General features: G+C 44.1%; 1 protein-coding gene across 3 annotated transcripts in view; it reads left to right on the plus strand.

Annotated features, from left to right (window-relative positions):
- The first annotated feature begins 2388 nt into the window (after nucleotides 1-2388).
- rerea (arginine-glutamic acid dipeptide (RE) repeats a) overlaps nucleotides 2389-12709 on the plus strand; it is a 346416-nt gene continuing 336095 nt past the window's right edge. For all 3 annotated transcript variants that reach the window (XM_071373178.1, XM_071373177.1, XM_071373179.1), the window contains exon 1: nucleotides 2389-2717. The gene's annotated coding sequence lies outside the window, so the exon portion shown is untranslated. The remainder of the gene's footprint in view (nucleotides 2718-12709) is intronic.

Genomic DNA, 12709 nt, shown 5'->3' on the forward strand with positions numbered 1-12709 from the left:
CTCACAGTTGAAGTGTACCTATGATAAAAATTACAGACCTCTACATGCTTTGTAAGTAGGAAAACCTGCAAAATTGTCAGTGTATCAAATACTTGTTCTCCCCACTGTACGTTTTTCCAGCCTCAGACTATGATCGATAATGTCAAAAGCCGCACTGAAGTCTAACAAAACAGCCCCCACAATCTTTTCATCATCAATTTCTCTCAGCCAATCATCAATCATTTGTACTGTGCATGTTGAATGTCCTTCCCTATAAACATGCTGAAAGTTGGTAACATGCTGATTGGTCGACTAGGGGGCTTTACTATTCTTAGGTAGCGGAATTACTTTTGCTTCCCTCCAAGCCTGGGGGCACATGCTTTCTAGTAGGCTTAAAAATTGGGCAAATAGGAGTGGCAATATCGTCCGCTTTTATCCTCAGTAATTTTCCATCCAAGTTGTCAGACCCCGGTGGCTTGTCATTGTTGATAGACAACAATCATTTTTTCACCTCTTCCACACTCACTTTACAGAATTCAAAATTCCAATGCTTGTCTTTCATAATTTGGTCAGATACACTTGGATATGTAGTGTCAGCGATCATCGCTGGCATGTCATGCCTAAATTTGCTAATCTTGCCAATGAACAAAATCATTAAAGTAGTTGGCAATATCAGTTGGTTTTACGATGAATGAGCAATCTGATTCGATGAATGATGGAGGTGAGTTTGCCTTTTTTTCCCAAAATTTAATTCAAGTGCTTTTTTTCTTTTCAAAGCTTTTTACTATCATTCTTTATGTCATTTATCTTTGTTTCATAGTGTAGTTTCTTCTTCTTTTTTCTCAGGTTAGTCACATGATTTCTCAATTTTCTCAATTTCTCACATGATTTCTGATGGCAGTGTATTCCAGACATGGGAAGCTGTCATAGAGAAAACGGATTGACTAAAGGTGCTTTTCCTTAAGGGAACTACACAGTAACAGTGATGATAGCTATTGGGCTTCCTATCAAGCACTTTGAGAGCCTGTTTGTAGACAGACTGAATGGGTTTTAATGTTGTAAAGCAACCTTGGGCCCAACTAGTCAAGCAGTATGTTAAGTGGGGGAGTATCATAGATTTGAAGTACAGTTTTGCTACCTCTGTAGTCAAACAATTTCGTATAAATCGGAAATGAGCTAGGTTGAATTTGGTTATTTGAATTACCTTTTTCACCTGCTTTTTAAAAGAGAGGTTGGAATCAAGTATGATGCCAAGGTACTTAAAATCAGATACCACCTGGAGCTTCTCCCCTGACACATAGACATCTGGCTCAGTAGCATCTGTTGCCCTCTTTGTGAAGAACATGCAGACAGTTTTTTTCACATTGAGATGCAAACACGAGTCACTGAGCCACTTTGTAACCTGGACCATTACAGTAGTGAGTTCTTGTGCAGCTTGTTGTTTGCTCTTTGCATGCACATATATCACTGTATTATCTGCATATATTTGAATTTCAGACCCAGTACAGACAGAAGGCAGGTCATTAGTGTACAGGCTGAACAGGAGGGGCCCCAGTATTGACCCTTGGGGTACGCCCACATCATAGCTAAGAGTGGGCGACAGCTCATTGCTCACTCTGACACACTGAGTTCTGCCTTCAAGGTATGATTTCATCCATCTCAAGGCATCGGGGGAAAAGTTGAACTTGGACACTTTTGTGATGAGAATCTCATAGTTAACAGTATCAAAAGCCTTTCTTAGGTCCAGAAACACAGCCCCAACAACGCTCACCCTAACGAAGATGGTATTCTGTTTTTTTTGTAAGCTACCTGAACTAGAACCAGACCCGTACCCTAACAGGTCTAGGTCTAGACAGCAGGTAGCCTAGTGGTTAGAGTGTTGGACTTGTTACTGAAAGGTTGCAAGATCAAATCCCTGAGCTGACAAGGTAAAAAATATATATAAATATATTATTCTGCCCCTGAACAAGGCAATTAAGCCACTGTTCCTAGGCTATCATTGAAAATAAGAATATGTTCTTAACTGACTTGCCTAGTTAAATAAAGATAAAATAGACTAGACCAAAGTGACCAAAAAATATGTTTATCAGCCAAGTTTCTCTTCTGGTTAATGAATTGGTTGTATATGTTGGCTAGGCTAGTCAATAGCCTTTATGTTGGCCAGTCAATACATGTAGCTACCTTATTTAGCATAGAATAAATATATTATGCAGAGCTGTGGTCGGGTATGACAAGATGACAAGATGACACCGGAGACCAGATGACAAGTCCCGTGAAAAACTCGGGTGGACCCGTGAAAAACTCTGTGGTCACGTTATTGGAGTTTCTCATTTATTCTACAGTAGGTGGCAGTAATTTACCAGTAGATGGAATAGCTATCTCCACATCCGAAAATGAAGAAGAGGAGGTGTCATGCTTAGAACACCTCTCAAAGATACCGGTTCCTTCTGCTAGTTGTACTCTCACACTGTGCCTCTTTAGCCAACTGAAGAGAAAATACCCGACACCGATTACTCCCTACGCCATCATTTTTATGACAGAATTAATATCAAACGTGGTCAGTTGCGTTTTTAATTAAAAACATCCCACAGTGGCTCGTGGCTGGCTAGCTAGGCTAGCTACTCCTGTATTAGCAGCAGCAGCACTTGGCTGGCTAGCTAGCTGCCTGAATTATTGTTACTTGTTGTTGTTGCAGTCACATCTCAAACAAATCACAGATGTAGAACAAGCTCTTCAAGGTAAGTGCTGCAATAGCTGTGTCTATCTAAGTTATACCCTTGCTTTGATGGCCATGAATAAAAGGGCGTAATGTCATAAAATAAGTAACCTTAGCTAGTTAGCTAATTTGAGCTTTATCACGAATTAGCTTGATTGGAGTGTCGTTGGTGGCGATGACAACGAAATGTTTAATCAAGCTGACGTTAGCTAACAGTTTGCTAGTAAGCATAACGTTAGCTAGCCATCAATCAAAGCAATGATTGTCTGAGATTATCGGATGATCCTATGCTATTGTCACACTGACGATTAACTAACGTTACCTCGCTCACAAATATTATCTCTAACCTAGTCAGTTCAGTTAGCTAACGTTGCAAATTCAACTCCACCAGAGACAGGCTAACGTTAGCAACTGCTGGTAGCTAGCTAGCTAACCATATGCTGCACCTGCCAGTTGTTAGCTAGCAAGCAAGCTAGTTATGCTAACTAACATAGCTAGCTAACTAGCTACCCAGAAAAATTATGTTAATGTTAGTAAACAAGATAGTCATTCAAAGCAACTTGCTAGCAACATTTGAAAGGTTTTGTTTGACTAGCTGGCCAAATTTGTTAGATAAGCTCGCTAACTTCGGATAATTAACGTTAGTTAGCTAGCTAACGTTAGTTGTTTGCACTTTGAATAACTCGGCTAATTTGCTAGCTAACAATGATATTGTTAAGGACTGTCAAGGAGATGGCTAGGTTGTAGCTTCTAGACAAGTCTCTTTCACTAGCAAACTGTTAGTGAAATCTGTGAATTCAGATATTGGGCCATCATTTAAATACGATAGATGCTTCAGGATAAGAGTTGGTATCTAACTAGCTAACACATATTTTTTGTGCAAACAATAAGTTAATAAATGATAACTGATGATTTCCTGAACTGATGATTTCCAGTGTTGTGTCAAAGACTAATCCAAACTTAACCTGTTGTATTTCAATGCTTTGTGATGTTTGTCCTGAATGTTGCTATAATTTGGCAAGTTAAGTATCATTGTTATGGGTTTGATTTGAAAGCTGTTCTACATATGTGTAGCTTACTGTTCTCAACATAAGGATCAAATTATCTTTTTTTGCTATTGGATGTCTGTTACTCTACTGTACTATGAGTTTTTCCAAACTGAGTATTGGATCTTCATACTGTCTGGAGGACAATGTATTGACTTGCCTGCCAATTTATTTTAGCACTGTCTCCCAGTGCTCTCAGAGTACAGTGATTGTGAAACCACTGCTACTCAGTTGCCATAGCATATAAGGCTGATGGAGTTTTCACCATAAGCATTGAATGATAATGGGGTACTGTCTGGGACCATTCTGTTCAGTAGTACGTACACACACACACACACACACACACACACACACACACACACACACACACACACACACACACACACACACACACACACAACATCAAATAGGCATATGATGTACTGTCTACCATTGCACAAGGCATTTTAGCTTGGATGGCTGCTGACAGAATAGGAGTTATCTGACGAGTGTCAATGTCTGGAGAGAAGAACACTTTACATTCACCCAAGAGAGTCATTTGGAAATGTTTAAGGCTTGATTTAAGCTGGGAATGAGCTGGGAGAGCAGGGAATGATGTGTAGCGTACATCTGGAAGGCTTTTCCTATGAAGTGTGTGTCAGACTGACTGAGTAAAGTGAGGATCCCTTGTGAGTGCCAGGTTGCCTAGGCAGGATGGATGGGGGGGGGATTCAGTCAGTGTTTATATGTTGCGTTCGTATGCAGCCAGGCTGTGTGTGTGTGTGTGTGTGTGTGTGTTGTTCTTTGCCTAGATCTCTCTTCAGAAACATCTTCTCCTCAGCACCTATTATCTGGGAATACAGCATTATGTTAGTCTCGATGGAAGTCAACAGTGAGTCAGAGAGTTGCAGTGAAAGAGGTATATCATCATATATCCTCTAGGGTTGGGCATGTATCCAGATGTTCATACCGTTTCTGTACCATACCGTGGTATACTGTATTACCGAAAGTGCACACAAGGGGCGCTAATTCTATCAAATAAAAACACACAAACATTTTTTTTGGCAACAGGGATATTGATCCGGGAGGGGATTGAATGCTGTAACCAAGAAACTTGATGCTGGTGTCCAACCAAGGAGTTTAGCAAACCAAATTCATAGCTGGAGCCCTGACCTGCATACCATTTATTTGACACATTTTAGGTTTCTTATAGTTTATACTTATAGTTTTATAAGCAGTGGCGTAGCATGCACCCCCACAGCCAAATGCCCCCCCCCCACCCTTCCAAAAAACAAAATCATCCCGTCTGTATTTTGAATGACCCTCGTATACGGTATTAACAGTATATCGCCAAACGCCTAATATCCAATATCTGTGGTGGTATGTTTTTGAAATTGAAGGAGTCCTTTTTTTTCCTATTTAGTTTTCTTCTTTGGGATTTGAAGAATCCCTGTACTGTGAAAGCACTTTGTGACAACTGGTTTAACAAGGCCTGCATGAATAGGTTACATTTGATTAGTGGGCTATTTCTCCAGTGAAACGTTCTCCTTGTAATGTATGAAGTAAGATGATACAGGTTAATGCTCGTGATTTGGGGGGGCGAATACAGTTACTTATCGGGATATTATTTTTGCGCTAGTTTGCTGTACTCCAGTATTTTTCCTTCATAGCTTGTTCTCCATCTTTTTAAATAGGCAGCCAATTTTTGTTTTTCGCCACTTTTTTATTTCCATTACTTATTAAAATACGTGTTCTCATGGCTCTCTCTCTTGTCCCTCCGCAGCAGACATATAGTGAGCAATATGTTTGGAACATTGAATCGCAATAAAATCACAGTATTCGAATCGCAATACATTTAGAATCGTGAGAATCGCAATACATTTCGTATTGGCACCTAAGTATCGTGATAATATTGTATCGCGAGGTTCCTGGTAATTCCCAGCCCTAGTTAATGCAGCAGAGGATCGCCTGCATAAAATTTCAGTGCTAGGTTTCTTAGATGGCTTATTTATGAGCCATGGCCAGCTTCTATCACCAATCATATACTATCTGTGCTTCAGGGGGACTACCTCTACACACAAGACTGCACTTGATATTTTAAGGACTGGTTGATCCGTCTTAATAATCTATTTTTTGGGGGGGGTTTTCTCCCTCTGTGTCTTGTGTTTTGATATCTATTTAATTGTTATCTGCCTGGTTACATTGTTACCTTGTAGGACAATGTTCCTTTGTCCAGAGAATTTTCAGTGTTCCCTCAAAGTGCTCTTGATGGGGCCATTCAAGTGCTGAACATTCATTAAAAAGAGCCATCTGTCAGCCCTTACTGACAGGCAGGCATCATGTGATGCTCTCACAACAATTCAAGCAGGCTTCTCTCTCTCTCTCTGTCTCTCTCTGTCTCTCTCTGTCTCTCTCTGTCTCTCTCTGTCTCTCTCTGTCTCTCTCTGTCTCTCTCTGTCTCTCTCTGTCTCTCTCTGTCTCTCTCTGTCTCTGTCTCTCTCTGTCTCTCTCTGTCTCTCTCTGTCTCTCTCTGTCTCTCTCTGTCTCTCTCTCTCTCTCTCTCTCTCTCTCTCATTGTTCTCCTCAAAATATGTTTTTCTGTCGAGTGCCAACAACCAGAGTAATTGGCTGTTGCAGTGCTTCTCATGTGGTGTTTTAAGATATTGGGTTGACACACAGGCCGCGGCACACTGGCAGGAATGAGACCGAGAAAGTGAGACACACAGACATTCTCTCTCTTATTTTCTACTCCAGCCAGACAGCACTGACATGGTGAATACATATTCTGTAGCCTGTCAGCTACCCTTCACCTCTCATAACATGAGATCACAGACGAGGCGAGGCAAAGCACGCTGGCTCTAGATGGATCATCCTATCTCATCTTTGTTTGACAAAGCACCGCTGTTGTGTTGCACTACTATGGCTATCAGATACTATCAGCACTATTCTACCCATGTTAACAATTCAGGAACGTCTTTGCCAACAACGCGGTTGTGTTTGGCGTGTGGTACAAGATGATGGAATCTGTTTGAGAATTTTTCTCTCCCAGAAAGCTCACTAAGGGTTGTCTTGTCTTATCTTTTCCAGGGTTTCTCCTAGCTTGTTTTTGCAGTGATACAGATCAGTCTACCAATGTGGGCGAGTGCATTACTGTAATAACTAGTTGATATTTGAAAGGCTACATGCCTAAATTCCAATGTATGCTATGCTTACAGTTTTCAGGAATTTGGGGTATTGTTTTGTTTGATCAACAAATCTCTCAGTAAACTGGTGTTTTCCCTTCAATGTGCCGTTTTGCCTCTTGAGTAAAAGAAGACTATATCTTGGTTGTCCCTGGAGGATTGGTGAGCACAGCCGAGCGGGTGGAACCGCTGTTTGTGCCAGAGCTGATTTTAAAAACGGAGATTGCCACATGTAATGACACAGCGTGACACTAGGCACGCAGTTAAAACACACTCAGCACAATGAACACCAGTGTCTTATAATTCACCGTCTGCAGGGCAGGATGAACAAATCATAGGCCCCCGGGGATTGTTGATTGATTTCATTCCATTATATGCCTATTCTTACTGTACAATATGTGTTGTTGACTGTGATAAAGGTATGGGATCAGAGACAGCGCGTGACTTTCAAGTTTGGGGAAGCTGATTTCCACTGTAACATCGCACCTTTATAATAAAGCATTGTATGCGTCATCACATTTACACACCTATGTAAGATAGCCTACTATTTTTAATGAGATGAGTAGATAGTGCCCTCTACTGTAGTGTAGTCTGGGACACTAGAAGGATGAGGAGGGCTTCCCCTCTATTGTAGTGTAGTCTGGGACACTAGAAGGATGAGGGCTTCCCCTCTACTGTAGTGTAGTCTGGGACACTAGAAGGATGAGGGCTTCCCCTCTACTGTAGTGTAGTCTGGGACACTAGAAGGATGAGGAGGGCTTCCCCTCTACTGTAGTGTAGTCTGGGACACTAGAATGATGAGGGCTTCCCCTCTATTGTAGTGTAGTCTGGGACACTAGAAGGATGAGGAGGGCTTCCCCTCTACTGTAGTGTAGTCTGGGACACTAGAATTATGAGGGCTTCCTGCCTACTGTAGTGCAGTCTGGGACACTAGAATGATGAGGGCTTCCCCTCTATTGTAGTGTAGTTTGGGACATTAGAAGGATGAGGAGGGCTTCCCCTCTACTGTAGTGTAGTCTGGGACACTAGAATGATGAGGGCTTCCCCTCTACTGTAGTGTAGTCTGGGACACTAGAATTATGAGGGCTTCCTGCCTACTGTAGTGCAGTCTGGGACACTATAATGATGAGGAGGGCTTCCCCTCTAGTGTAGTCTGGGACACTAGAATGATGAGGGCTTCCCCTCTATTGTAGTGTAGTGTGGGACATTAGAAGGATGAGGAGGGCTTCCCCTCTACTGTAGTGTAGTCTGGGACACTAGAATTATGAGGGCTTCCTGCCTACTGTAGTGCAGTCTGGGACACTATAATGATGAGGAGGGCTTCCCCTCTAGTGTAGTCTGGGACACTAGAATGATGAGGGCTTCCCCTCTATTGTAGTGTAGTCTGGGACACTAGAAGGATGAGGAAGGCTTCCCCTCTACTGTAGTGTAGTCTGGGACACTAGAAGGATGAGGAGGGCTTCCCCTCTACTGTAGTGTAGTCTGGGACACTAGAAGGATGAGGAGGGCTTCCCCTCTATTGTAGTGTAGTCTGGGACACTAGAAGGATGAGGAGGGCTTCCCCTCTACTGTAGTGTAGTCTGGGACACTAGAAGGATGAGGAGGGCTTCCCCTCTACTGTAGTGTAGTCTGGGACACTAGAATGATGAGGGCTTCCCCTCTACTGTAGTGTAGTCTGGGACACTAGAATTATGAGGGCTTCCTGCCTACTGTAGTGCAGTCTGGGACACTATAATGATGAGGAGGGCTTCCCCTCTAGTGTAGTCTGGGACACTAGAATGATGAGGGCTTCCCCTCTATTGTAGTGTAGTGTGGGACATTAGAAGGATGAGGAGGGCTTCCCCTCTACTGTAGTGTAGTCTGGGACACTAGAATTATGAGGGCTTCCTGCCTACTGTAGTGCAGTCTGGGACACTATAATGATGAGGAGGGCTTCCCCTCTAGTGTAGTCTGGGACACTAGAATGATGAGGGCTTCCCCTCTATTGTAGTGTAGTCTGGGACACTAGAAGGATGAGGAAGGCTTCCCCTCTACTGTAGTGTAGTCTGGGACACTAGAAGGATGAGGAGGGCTTCCCCTCTACTGTAGTGTAGTCTGGGACACTAGAAGGATGAGGAGGGCTTCCCCTCTATTGTAGTGTAGTCTGGGACACTAGAAGGATGAGGAGGGCTTCCCCTCTACTGTAGTGTAGTCTGGGACACTAGAAGGATGAGGAGGGCTTCCCCTGTATTGTAGTGTAGTCTGGGACACTAGAATGATGAGGGCTTCCCCTCTATTGTAGTGTAGTCTGGGACACTAGAAGGATGAGGAGGGCTTCCCCTCTACTGTAGTGTAGTCTGGGACACTAGAATGATGAGGAGGGCTTCCCCTCTATTGTAGTGTAGTCTGGGACACTAGAATGATGAGGAGGGCTTCCCCTCTATTGTAGTGTAGTCTGGGACACTAGAAGGATGAGGAGGGCTTCCCCTCTATTGTAGTGTAGTCTGGGACACTAGAATGATGAGGAGGGATTCCCCTCTATTGTAGTGTAGTCTGGGACACTAGAAGGATGAGGAGGGCTTCCCCTCTATTGTAGTGTAGTCTGGGACACTAGAAGGATGAGGAGGGCTTCCCCTCTACTGTAGTGTAGTCTGGGACACTAGAAGGATGAGGAGGGCTTCCCCTCTATTGTAGTGTAGTCTGGGACACTAGAAGGATGAGGAGGGCTTCCCCTCTATTGTAGTGTAGTCTGGGACACTAGAATGATGAGGAGGGCTTCCCCTCTACTGTAGTGTAGTCTGGGACACTAGAAGGATGAGGAGGGCTTCCCCTCTACTGTAGTGTAGTCTGGGACACTAGAAGGATGAGGAGGGCTTCCCCTCTACTGTAGTGTAGTCTGGGACACTAGAAGGATGAGGAGGGCTTCCCCTCTATTGTAGTGTAGTCTGGGACACTAGAATGATGAGGAGGGCTTCCCCTCTACTGTAGTGTAGTCTGGGACACTAGAAGGATGAGGAGGGCTTCCCCTCTATTGTAGTGTAGTCTGGGACACTAGAAGGATGATGAGGGCTTCCCCTCTATTGTAGTGTAGTCTGGGACCCTAGAAGGATGAGGAGGGCTTCCCCTCTACTGTAGTGTAGTCTGGGACACTAGAAGGATGTGGAGGGCTTCCCCTCTACTGTAGTGTAGTCTGGGACACTAGAATGATGAGGGCTTCCCCTCTACTGTAGTGTAGTCTGGGACACTAGAAGGATGAGGAGGGCTTCCCCTCTACTGTAGTGTAGTCTGGGACACTAGAATGAGGGCTTCCCCTCTACTGTAGTGTAGTCTGGGACCCTAGAAGGATGAGGAGAGGAGAAACAGAACAACACAATAGGATCTGAGTGAACTATTTGACTAGAAAACATTGTCGCTCCTCGCTGCTACTAGTGCCACTGCCAACAGCAGATTCTCTGAGTAGAAGGCATTGTGTTGTGTTAACCACCGCTCTGTCAAGCCTTTGACTGTGTAATAGCCAGCCCTTTCATTACTCGTGTAAGAGGGGGAGAAGTGAGTTCCTTTGAATTCTTCCCTATATAGAGCCCTCGTGCACTACTTTTAACCAGAGCCCTCGTGCACTACATTTAACCAGAGCCCTCGTGCACTACATTTAACCAGAGCCCTCGTGCACTACCTTCAACTAGAGCCTTAGTGCACTACTTTCAACTAGAGCCTTAGTGCACTACCTTCAACTAGAGCCTTAGTGCACTACTTTCAACTAGAGCCTTAGTGCACTACTTTCAACTAGAGCCTTAGTGCACTACTTTCAACTAGAGCCTTAGTGCACTACCTTCAACTAGAGCCTTAGTGCACTACTTTCAACTAGAGCCTTAGTGCACTACTTTCAACTAGAGCCTTAGTGCACTACTTTCAACCAGAGCCCTCGTGCACTACCTTCAACTAGAGCCTTAGTGCACTACTTTCAACTAGAGCCTTAGTGCACTACTTTCAACTAGAGCCCTAGTGCACTACTTTCAACCAGAGCCCTCGTGCACTACCTTCAACTAGAGCCTTAGTGCACTACTTTCAACTAGAGCCTTAGTGCACTACTTTCAACCAGAGCCCTCGTGCACTACCTTCAACTAGAGCCTTAGTGCACTACTTTCAACTAGAGCCTTAGTGCACTACTTTCAACTAGAGCCTTAGTGCACTACTTTCAACCAGAGCCCTCGTGCACTACCTTCAACTAGAGCCTTAGTGCACTACTTTCAACTAGAGCCTTAGTGCACTACTTTCAACCAGAGCCCTCGTGCACTACCTTCAACTAGAGCCCTCGTGCACTACCTTCAACTAGAGCCTTAGTGCACTACTTTCAACTAGAGCCTTAGTGCACTACTTTCAACTAGAGCCTTAGTGCACTACCTTCAACTAGAGCTTTAGTGCACTACCTTCAACTAGAGCCTTAGTGCACTACCTTCAACTAGAGCCTTAGTGCACTACCTTCAACTAGAGCCTTAGTGCACTACCTTCAACTAGAGCCTTAGTGCACTACCTTCAACTAGAGCCTTAGTGCACTACACAGGGAATAGGGTGCCAGTAGGCACACACACGCACCGATCTCACACACACACACACACGCACCGATCTCACACACACACACACGCACCGATCTCACACACACACACACACACACACACACACACACACGCACCGCGCCGATCTCTCACACACACACACACGCGCCGATCTCTCACACACAGACACACGCGCCGATCTCTCACACAGACACACACGCCGATCTCTCTCACACAGACACACACGCACCGATCTCTCACACACAGACACACACCGATCTCTCACACACAGACACACACGCACCGATCTCTCACACACAGACACACACGCACCGATCTCTCACACACAGACACACACGCACCGATCTCTCTCACACAGACACACACGCACCGATCTCTCTCACACAGACACACACACACCGATCTCTCTCACACAGACACACACACACCGATCTCTCTCACACAGACACACACACACCGATCTCTCACACACAGACACACGCTATTGCTTTTTCTCCTCTCTGGTAATGGCTCCTCCAATGGGCATCTGGTAATGGCTCCTCCAATGGGCATCTGGTAATGGCTCCTCCAATGGGCATCTGGTAATGGCTCCTCCAATGGGCATCTGGTAATGGCTCCTCCAATGGGCATCTGGTAATGGCTCCTCCAATGTACAGTACCAGTCAAAAGTTGGGATACACCTACTCATTCCAGGGTTTTTCTTTATTTTTACTATTTTCTACGTTGTAGAATAATAGTGAAGACATCAAAACTATGAAATAACACACACAGAATCATGTAGTAACCAAAAAAGTGTTAAACAAATCAAAATATATGTTATATTTGAGATTCTTCAAAGTAGCCACCCTTTGCCTTGATGACAGCTTTGCAACCTCTTGGAATTCTCTAAACCTGCTTCATGAGGTGGTCACCTGGAATGCATTTCAATTAACAGGTGTGCCTTCTTAAAAGTTAATTTGTGGAATTTCTTTCCTTAATGCATTTGAGCCAATTAGTTGTGTTGTGACAAGGTAGGAGTGGTATACAGAAGATAGGCCTATTTGGTAAAAGACCAAGTCCATATTATGGCAAGAACAGCTCAAATAAGCAAAGAAAAATTACAGTCCATCATTACTTTAAGACATGAAGGTCAGTCAATGCGGAACATTAAAAAGAATTCTTCAAGTGCAGTCGAAAAAACGATCAAGCGCAATGATGAAACTGGTTCTCATGAGGACCGCCACAGGAAAGGAAGACCCAGAGTTACCTCTGCTG

The sequence above is a fragment of the Salvelinus alpinus genome, chromosome 28 (assembly GCF_045679555.1).
Source record: "Salvelinus alpinus chromosome 28, SLU_Salpinus.1, whole genome shotgun sequence".
Lineage (NCBI taxonomy): Eukaryota > Metazoa > Chordata > Actinopteri > Salmoniformes > Salmonidae > Salvelinus > Salvelinus alpinus.